The sequence below is a fragment of the Drosophila persimilis genome, unplaced genomic scaffold (assembly GCF_003286085.1).
Source record: "Drosophila persimilis strain 14011-0111.01,24,50 unplaced genomic scaffold, DperRS2 tig00000700-arrow-arrow-pilon, whole genome shotgun sequence".
Lineage (NCBI taxonomy): Eukaryota > Metazoa > Arthropoda > Insecta > Diptera > Drosophilidae > Drosophila > Drosophila persimilis.
The window spans coordinates 426,050-434,388 of NW_020825340.1; positions in this window are offsets into that span (position 1 = coordinate 426,050).

Below are 8,339 nucleotides of genomic sequence, written 5' to 3' on the forward strand. Positions count from 1 at the left end.
TCTCTCTCGCATGCAATCTTTGTCGTGTCGTTCAATGTCAGCACCGTTTGCCGGAGGAGGGCCATACTGACTAAGTATCGGGTATAAATGTTAAGTGTTTGTATGTTTGTAGTACATCCTACACATGTAATCGTATAATTATGGCAGTTATCCAATGCAATCCATTATACCATCGAATTGGATATGCACTGACACTCACTATAAATACGAGTATTCGTTCAATCGAATAAAAGGCGCCAAGGTACAATAGCTGCAAATCCACAAAAGAATATCCAATAAAACTGTCAGGACTAAGTATCTCCAGTGTCGAACCACTTACCAACCAAAACTGCGAGGCTCGTTTCAACCAAAGCAGCAACATCAGTGGTATGCTATGCGTCTTTGGCAATGGAAATTACACTGCTTAAGAGGCTCTTTGGCTCTGCCACTAGCAGATGCAATTAAAAGTCATTTCACATAATTGTTATGCGCATATATGTACTTATTATGAACAGTGTAGAGAAATTCTCCTCTCACTTTAGGCAGGTACCCAAATCTAAAGCCAAATCATAGACAAAACTATAAACTATTGTCTAGCTGGGGCTGACTTCAAATGGGATAGTATGCATTTGAATAAATGCACAAATGTATATATATACATTCATACATACCTATACATACATATGTATTGAGTCAGGGGCCAAAGGCAATTTATGAAGCCATATTGTGGCGTTGGTTGGGTTGGTATCAGTGCAGGAAATCGCACAAAAAATCTCCTTTATTGCATGCACAGCACGTTTCATGTGTTTGTCTGACTCGATCCTGCTTGAAGTCCTGGCCTGCTCCTTTCCCAGCGTTCATTTGCAAGCCTCAACGTTGGCAATGTGATCAAGCCTGCAATCTGCAATTTTAAGCAGAGACGCCCAAAGGTACGGGACGGGGCAAATAAAGTTTAATTTGAATGCTTCTGTTGAACGTCACACGCTCGGGGATTGTCGTGGGTCTCTGGGCCTGTCCCCCTATCGGGGAAGTACGAGTAGTCCCCGGGCTCTGCAGGGGGACAAAATCAAAGTTATTTGTATTTATTTGCAAAATCGTGCGGCGCGTGCAGGAGCAGCAACAATGCCCCAGACATGATGTATATACTCGTAGTAGTGCAAGGGGCATGTGGTCCGGGTCCTGGAGCTAAAGCTGGAGCCGGAGCCGACTCGCTTCATTGCTTGCGATTGCCGTTACAATCTGCTTATTTGTCCTGCCTCAGAGTGAGTCCTGGCCTGGCCCCAAGACTTCGCTGTAGTTGTGGTGTGTGTGGACTCCTGCAGGCTGTAGGTAGGTCTCTTCAGTTTGGTATTTGTATTTTCAGCTATGTGCCTTGTATTTTGCATTGCAGCACGTTACAATTTCCGAGCGAAATGTTAACGTCAATATGAAATGCACATCCCAGACTCTGTCCAAATCTTGGGCAGGGGACACCAGCTCCAGCTCCAGCTCCAGCTCTCTCGTCCCTTCCACGCACGTGCGTCACGTTCCAGGCCAGAGCCAAAGCCAGACAGGGAGGACAGGGCCAAAGACACGTTCCCCTAAGAAGTTCTCTAGTCCCATCCCATCCTCTATTCTCTAGCTCTCTATTCAGCTCCAGGTCGTGCCAGCATGCATCGACACCTTGACTGAATGAATTGACTTGAGCCCATAACTTAGTCAGCGCTTATTTACACTTCACATTGGGTTTCTCACTGTAGCATTTCCGTTTAAAATCCCTTGTCCAGTGGAGGTGAATGTTTCTTGTTTTTCGATAATTGCTGAGCAAATATTTCTAGAATCTGAAATTTGACAAAACTCCTTCCTATATTTAATGTTTAAATTGAAGTCCAGTTTTAATTGCTTTGAAAATGCCTGAGCCATCTCACAAGTATCAAATCACATCGACTGGTTATCAAACATTTATTTACGGACTATGTCTGGGGTGCACTGGCAACCGGATAAGCTCGGTTCCAGCTCCCTGGCAAGTGCAAGGCAAGTGCAGTGCACACGAGTTTTCCTGAATGCAGCCTGAGAATGCAATGCATAAATTTACGGCATGCCACAGCACAGCACAGCAGACAATTAAGAATGGGTCTGAATGGATATGCTGGAAGATTGGCTGGCTTGTTTCTATGGGGGCGTGTGCCGTGAATGAATAAACTGGGAATCTCGAAGCTCAATGCAAAGCGAAGGCGTTGTTCAGGCTTTAGCTCTGTTGCTGTTCCGTTCTGGTTGGGTGTTACCATTTTTATATCCTTACAGAAAGGTAATTCGATTTTGCAAAACGAAAAGAATTGGTTCTCCTTTCAAACCCTATCAAGTATAGTCAATATTTATGCACTTTCTTTGCTCGTTCTGCTCCTGGCTCAAACTTTTCACGGACTCTTAACTATGCTCCACTCAGTATATCCTCATGCAGGAAGCATAAAAGAGCAAGGCAAGGGTATCTAAATCTTCGGCTCTCGAAGCTGGCTTTTCTATCTTCTTGTTGCCATAAGGCCATAAATAAAACAAGCGAACATGGCGATGGCGCGGCCAAGTCCCTTCTACCCAGGCCTCTATCCCCATACGAGTGTCTGGGCGGGCGGCTTGTTTGTATGTAATATGATTTAAATTCAATTTGTGGCATTCGTTATCGATATCAAGACACACACGCACAGAGAACAACAAAGGCCCACACACAAACAAACACACTCAATTACATGCAGTAAAATTTGTTTTCAATTATACATACGATATATGGTTTAGATGTCTGCCGTTGTTCATGGATCTCTCTCTCTCTCCCTATCTCTCTCTGCCTCTCTATCTTTCGGTGTGTATTCAGGGGGAACATTAGGGCGTATACGCAATATTTTATGCCTCAACTTTAAAGAATTCCTTCTACAAACGATCCGGGTACGAGAGTACTCTCCCCATTCTCTACCAGTGTATTCAGTGTATTCCACTCGTATTTCTGGCCTCTGACTTTGTTCTGGCATTTAGTATAGGGAAATTTCGCATTTATTTTCGGAAGCCATTTATGGAAGCAAATCGTTAAGGAAGCAGCTTGAAACAGCATGTGTTTGGAAAGCATTTTGCCACATTTTTTTTTCTATGGGAGAACAGAACGTCACTGCCAAGGCAACAGAGTAGTGCAGATGTGAATGTGTGGCAAGACCAACCAGACCAAATTCCCCAATAGAAAAAGGAAATAAACGCAGAGCAGAACTGCAGCTTTGGAAACTTCAACTTGAAACCGCAATTTACTCATTTCATTTCGAGTTGCGCGGTTTTATTTCGCTTACGAGCGAAATCCATTTGAACAAGAGCTCAACTTTCTGCGTTGCATTCTAGTTTTTTCCCATTTTTTTATACAACGTGGAGAGCAAGAGCGAGAGAATTTTTCCAACCAAAAAACTGCCAGTGCTCCCGAAATAACCGAAAAAAAAGAAAAAACCACACACACGGCGGTCTTCAACTTCAAGTGGCAGGAAAATCCTTTGCTTTTGGCCTTCTGGTTTCTCTGTGTGGCAGTGTGTAGGTGTGGGGTGGGAGTGTACAAATTGCATGGCGCCCAGCTCATTAAGAGTCGACATGCAATTATAAAAGCAATGCAGAAACCCAAACGGCGTTGGCATGGCGCCCGAAATGAATCAACGAGTGAGCGAATGAACAAATGAACGAACGGGCCAACTCAAATTAAACTCAATTCAACTCAAAGGCAAAACGGTTTATTTCGTACGAATACCTCCGCACAAAAGTCGGCCAAAATGTGCGTCATTACACACACATAGATAGAGGAATACATACAGACAGACAGACAGATGTTGGAGTATTTCACGTGTTGGCCACTTGACTCATTAAAAAGAAAGGATTTCCAGCTTAGGGGGCCGACGTCTTGATGCCCTTACTATACCATACAATTACTATGGTACCTACATACATACATACGTGTATGTCGTGCAGGGATCTGACCTAATGAGTTTTCTCGAGTCAAAAATATATGAGGGTGCCATGTAGGTACAGGAATACTGCCTTAATGGTGGACAAAATCATTCTACCCTCTACTCACTGAAGGGTATCAAAAGCCGGAAGGTTTTTTTCCACTCGCCGTGTGTCTGTGAAAAAGCGCTTCAATTGCAGTTTCAGTTTTCCACTTGCCTTTTGCTACTGCCCTGAAGTGTTGATGAAAGCACCGCCTGGCTGTGCCCCTGTCCCTGTTCCTGCCCACGCAGTCCTCCATCCAACGAGAGGCAGCTTTATTTGCGCTGTCGCTCCCCCCGTAGACCTCACCGATCCTTTTGGCAGACATTTTCATGTAGCAATTTGTAAGCACTTTTAAGCCGGGGCACAAGAGCTCGTTATGCCACTTTTCAATGAGGCAGCGACTCAGGGGCGGGGGTGGGAATGGGAATGGGGATGGGATTGGATGGAAGGTGAGGAGTACTACTTGTATGGCTCAACAGGTGGTGCATGTCGGACAAAATTAATTATGCATTATGTACACACCGAGTACCATGCGAGAGTACGAGCGCATTAAGTTGCATAATTCGCCAGACAAACGCACCCCTCCTCCGGCGGCTACTTACCACTGTCCTTGTGTCCTTGTGGCTAATCCGCGATTGCTGCCAGTGCCAGGTGCTGGAAAAAAAAACAGGGAAAGGAAAGGGGAGAGGAGAGGAACGGAAAGGAATGGAAAGGAGAAAGCAGCTGAATGAATAGAGGAAGTCATAGGAAAAGCGGAAAAGCAAGTTAAGTAACTCGAATGGAAATGTTCCATTCACAAATGTGACTCGACTTCCGCTCCACTCGCACTAACCTCTTTCTTCTTTCTTGTCTCTTTCCTGCGCACTAATGTGTATGTGTATCCTTTGTAATTAATAAAAGTTTCAGCAGAAGAAACACACTCTCGCATAGATAAGCAAGTTTGTTCGGGGAAAACTTTGCTTCTTTCTTTTCTCTCCTATCTCCCTCTCTACGAGTACGTATATATGTGGGATTTCCGTCCCTGAGGCCCGAGCTCTGGTTCCCCTTGGCACTCCATAAATTGCGTCAAATTAGACAGAAATATTTAATTAATCTCACTGAAAGTTGGTTTATTGAATTATTTGCACAGCCTGGCCTGGCCTGGCATGTCCTGGACGGGCCGAGGCTTTGTGCCTCGCTAATGTGGCAGCGAAAGTGGCACAAAGTGTTTTCAAACTATTCTAGCCAAAGACTCATTAAAAGTGGCGCACGCGGCGTATGAGCAGTGCAGCAGAGAATAATGAAAGCCGTGAAGATTCATTTGGTTACCGGAACTCATCAAATTTGACTCTCAGACCAGTTCTGAGACCATCCTCTGGCTCCCCGCAATCGTGTTATTTTCGGCATGCCAATTGTCATTAGGAAGCTTCGACCGGGCCCCCTGCTGACTGTTGCCAGCGGACAGCCGACAGGCAGGCGGGAACATCTGCCATTGACAAATGACACGATTTACATTATACTTGATGCAATTTTTCAACATGGCAGCCACGCAGCCGACATGTCAAAAGTGGACACAGCAGGCGGACACAGCGGCGGACAGCAGGACAGCAGGAGCGGCAAACAAATGACGCGCCTGCATGTTGATGATGATGAGGCGGATATCTCCGACTCTTCCTCTCGCTCTCTTTCAATCTCTCTCTCTCTCTCTCTCTCACTCTCTCTCCCTCTGTCTGTTTTCGTGTGTATGTTTGTATGTGTGTGCGAATGCATCTTAAGCGGCGGAAACGGAAGTCATTTGGCCAACGTTCATGATGCTGCGAGAGGAGACCGTGCGATATGTTCCTGTCGCTCCGTTTGCCGCTTGATGACGCAGCGTCTAGTTTTATGGCGAATGCAAATACTCATGGATATAGCTCTATCATAAAAATAAAAAGTAATTCTCTATTTATGGCAGTCTCTTCTCTAGCTACCTTTCCTTTACTCTACTATTTCTTTAATTCGCTATAAGCTTTGAAGAAGTTGAAACTTTTCACAGATCTTTCTTTATACTCTAATGCCCTTACCCATATATATATAATATAAACTATCCATGGAAAGGACTGATCGGCAAGGGCATCCACAACTTCAGCTCTGATATTAATACTTTTTTCTGCTTTTAAGTTACACCACTTCCGAAAAGAGTTGCATTTCCCGGAGAAAAGAGAGAATCAGAGAAAAAGAAAAAACGAGCGTACCGGAAGTGTAGAATATCTTATAAAAATTGCAAACGGGTAAGCCAGGGAGTTGTGTCCTTCGTCCGTGTCGAGGCCATTTGTTATTCTATAATTTTTCGTTCTGTTGCGCTGCACTTTTCGCATCATTTTCGCGTCGCATTTGCCGTAAACTTTCAGCAAATGTTGTCCCCAGCATAATTGACATAATTTGTGTGGAGCAGAGCAGGAGCAAGGACATGGCACTCTCATAACCTATTCATACACTAAGCGAAATGGGGTGCAGCTACCCTCCAGGATAGACTCTGAATAAGGAGAACCAATTTCCATTTAAGCCACGTTTTGGTAAATCTCCATTCAGGAGAGGACCCTGTAAAAAAATCTCCATTTTAGAGCACTCTGGGAAAAATCTCTATTTAAGGGAACGAGCTCTGAGAAAATGAAACTTTTTGTCTGCATTCACAGACATTTCCCATTAACTAAATTTCCCATGTACAAAGGAGGCTGTCCCAGACATGACTTATATGTTTTGCATGGAAATTGTGTGACAACGGGGCCCTTTGACCGTCTCTCCGTTTGGGCCTGCTAGTGGTAGGAGCCACTGGTTTGGGCAGGGCCGGAAAGTCGATAAAGACGTCGGAAATGTCAACATGATGACAACAAATTTGTAAAAAATTCTTGATTTATTTGGCCCGAAACCACAGCAGCACCAGCCCCAGGAGCGGAGCGCAAAAAAGAAACAAGAAAAGCTAAATGAAATGCTTCAGAGCTGGGGAACGCATGCTGGGCTAATGGCAAACTGGATGGTGGACACACACTCCTCATCCTCTTGCTGCTCCTCCCCTGGCCGTTCAATCTGCCATCAGCCACACAGCTCACGTAATGAATGCGAGAAAAGGAAAAGCGTAAAAAAACTGCAGGAGGAAATTCAGATTGGAGTGGAGTGGGGGAAAGGACTACCCTCTGCTGATGGAGGGGTGATTGCTGGGGGCGTGTGTGGTTGGTTGGCTGGCATATAATTTTCAATGTTGACAGGCAGCAAAAGTTAATAACGCTCCCATAGACGATAATGGCTGGACCCCAGCCATATACAAATAGTCAAGAGCCCAGGCCCTGAGAGTAGGAGTGGGAGAGAAAGACCAGAACTCTGGGAAGAGCAACCAACCTCGTACTAGCCCCGTAATAGCGTCACAAATGACCGAGATTTAGCAACAGCGAACGAGGGTCAACGGCTGTCCTGCCCAGAACCAAAGTCACCTACATCAATGCGGCCAGGAAAGGAACGTGGAAGGCGAGACGAAGGTGGGGGGGCATAGGTTGGACTGGAGGATGACGTAGGTGGACTTAAATTCGATTGATGGGTTCTATTTACGGCTAAGTGCAGGACGAGGCAGAGCAGTAGAAGCGTAGAGATGACCAAATGTGCAGAAAAACCTAAAAATAGAAACAAACTTAAAGAATTGAATGGAAAACTATATCAATGAGAGGTGTTAATAGAAAAAAGACTGCCATCAGATATATTTTCTATCCTCTTAGCCAAATTTTTGAAGGGGTAGGCGAGGAATTCCTTGGACCCCTATTAATTTTCTGTCACAAACACCGCGTGTCGCGACCCCTACTCACGCCACTCTGTGGCCGTTACCTTGACTACCATTTTACGGGCTGCCTTGGCTCCCTGCCTTGGCTCCCAGCCTTGGCTACCCGATACCGCTACCCGCTACCCGCCACCCGCTCCACTAAATTGCGGGCAATTAACTTGCTTGATGACTGGTGCCAATCACAGGGAACTGGTCGTCGTCCTTTCGGAACAGCTCTGACCCTGCTTTGCTCCCTTGGAGATTTTTAAACTGTCGCTGCGTTCTGGCTCTCCATTTTCCGGGCCTTTATTTTTCGTGCGATGCGGTTTCGCCTGGCCAGGGATTTTCATTTTAATTTGCTAAATACATTGGACCCTTATAGCTGCATGTCCCCCTAGATGGATGGTGGTTCAACCTGGAGTGGAGACGACTGGAGTGGAGTGGAATGCTTCCTCTTCTGGCTCGTACATTAAGGGGATTAGCGACGTTAAATGCTTTGATTTAGGATACGTGCGCCAGCAGCGATATGCGATAATTAATTCCCAGGTCACCGTGCAGGATTGCATTCAGCGAAATGGTGCCGGGGAGTGGTGCAGATTGATGCATA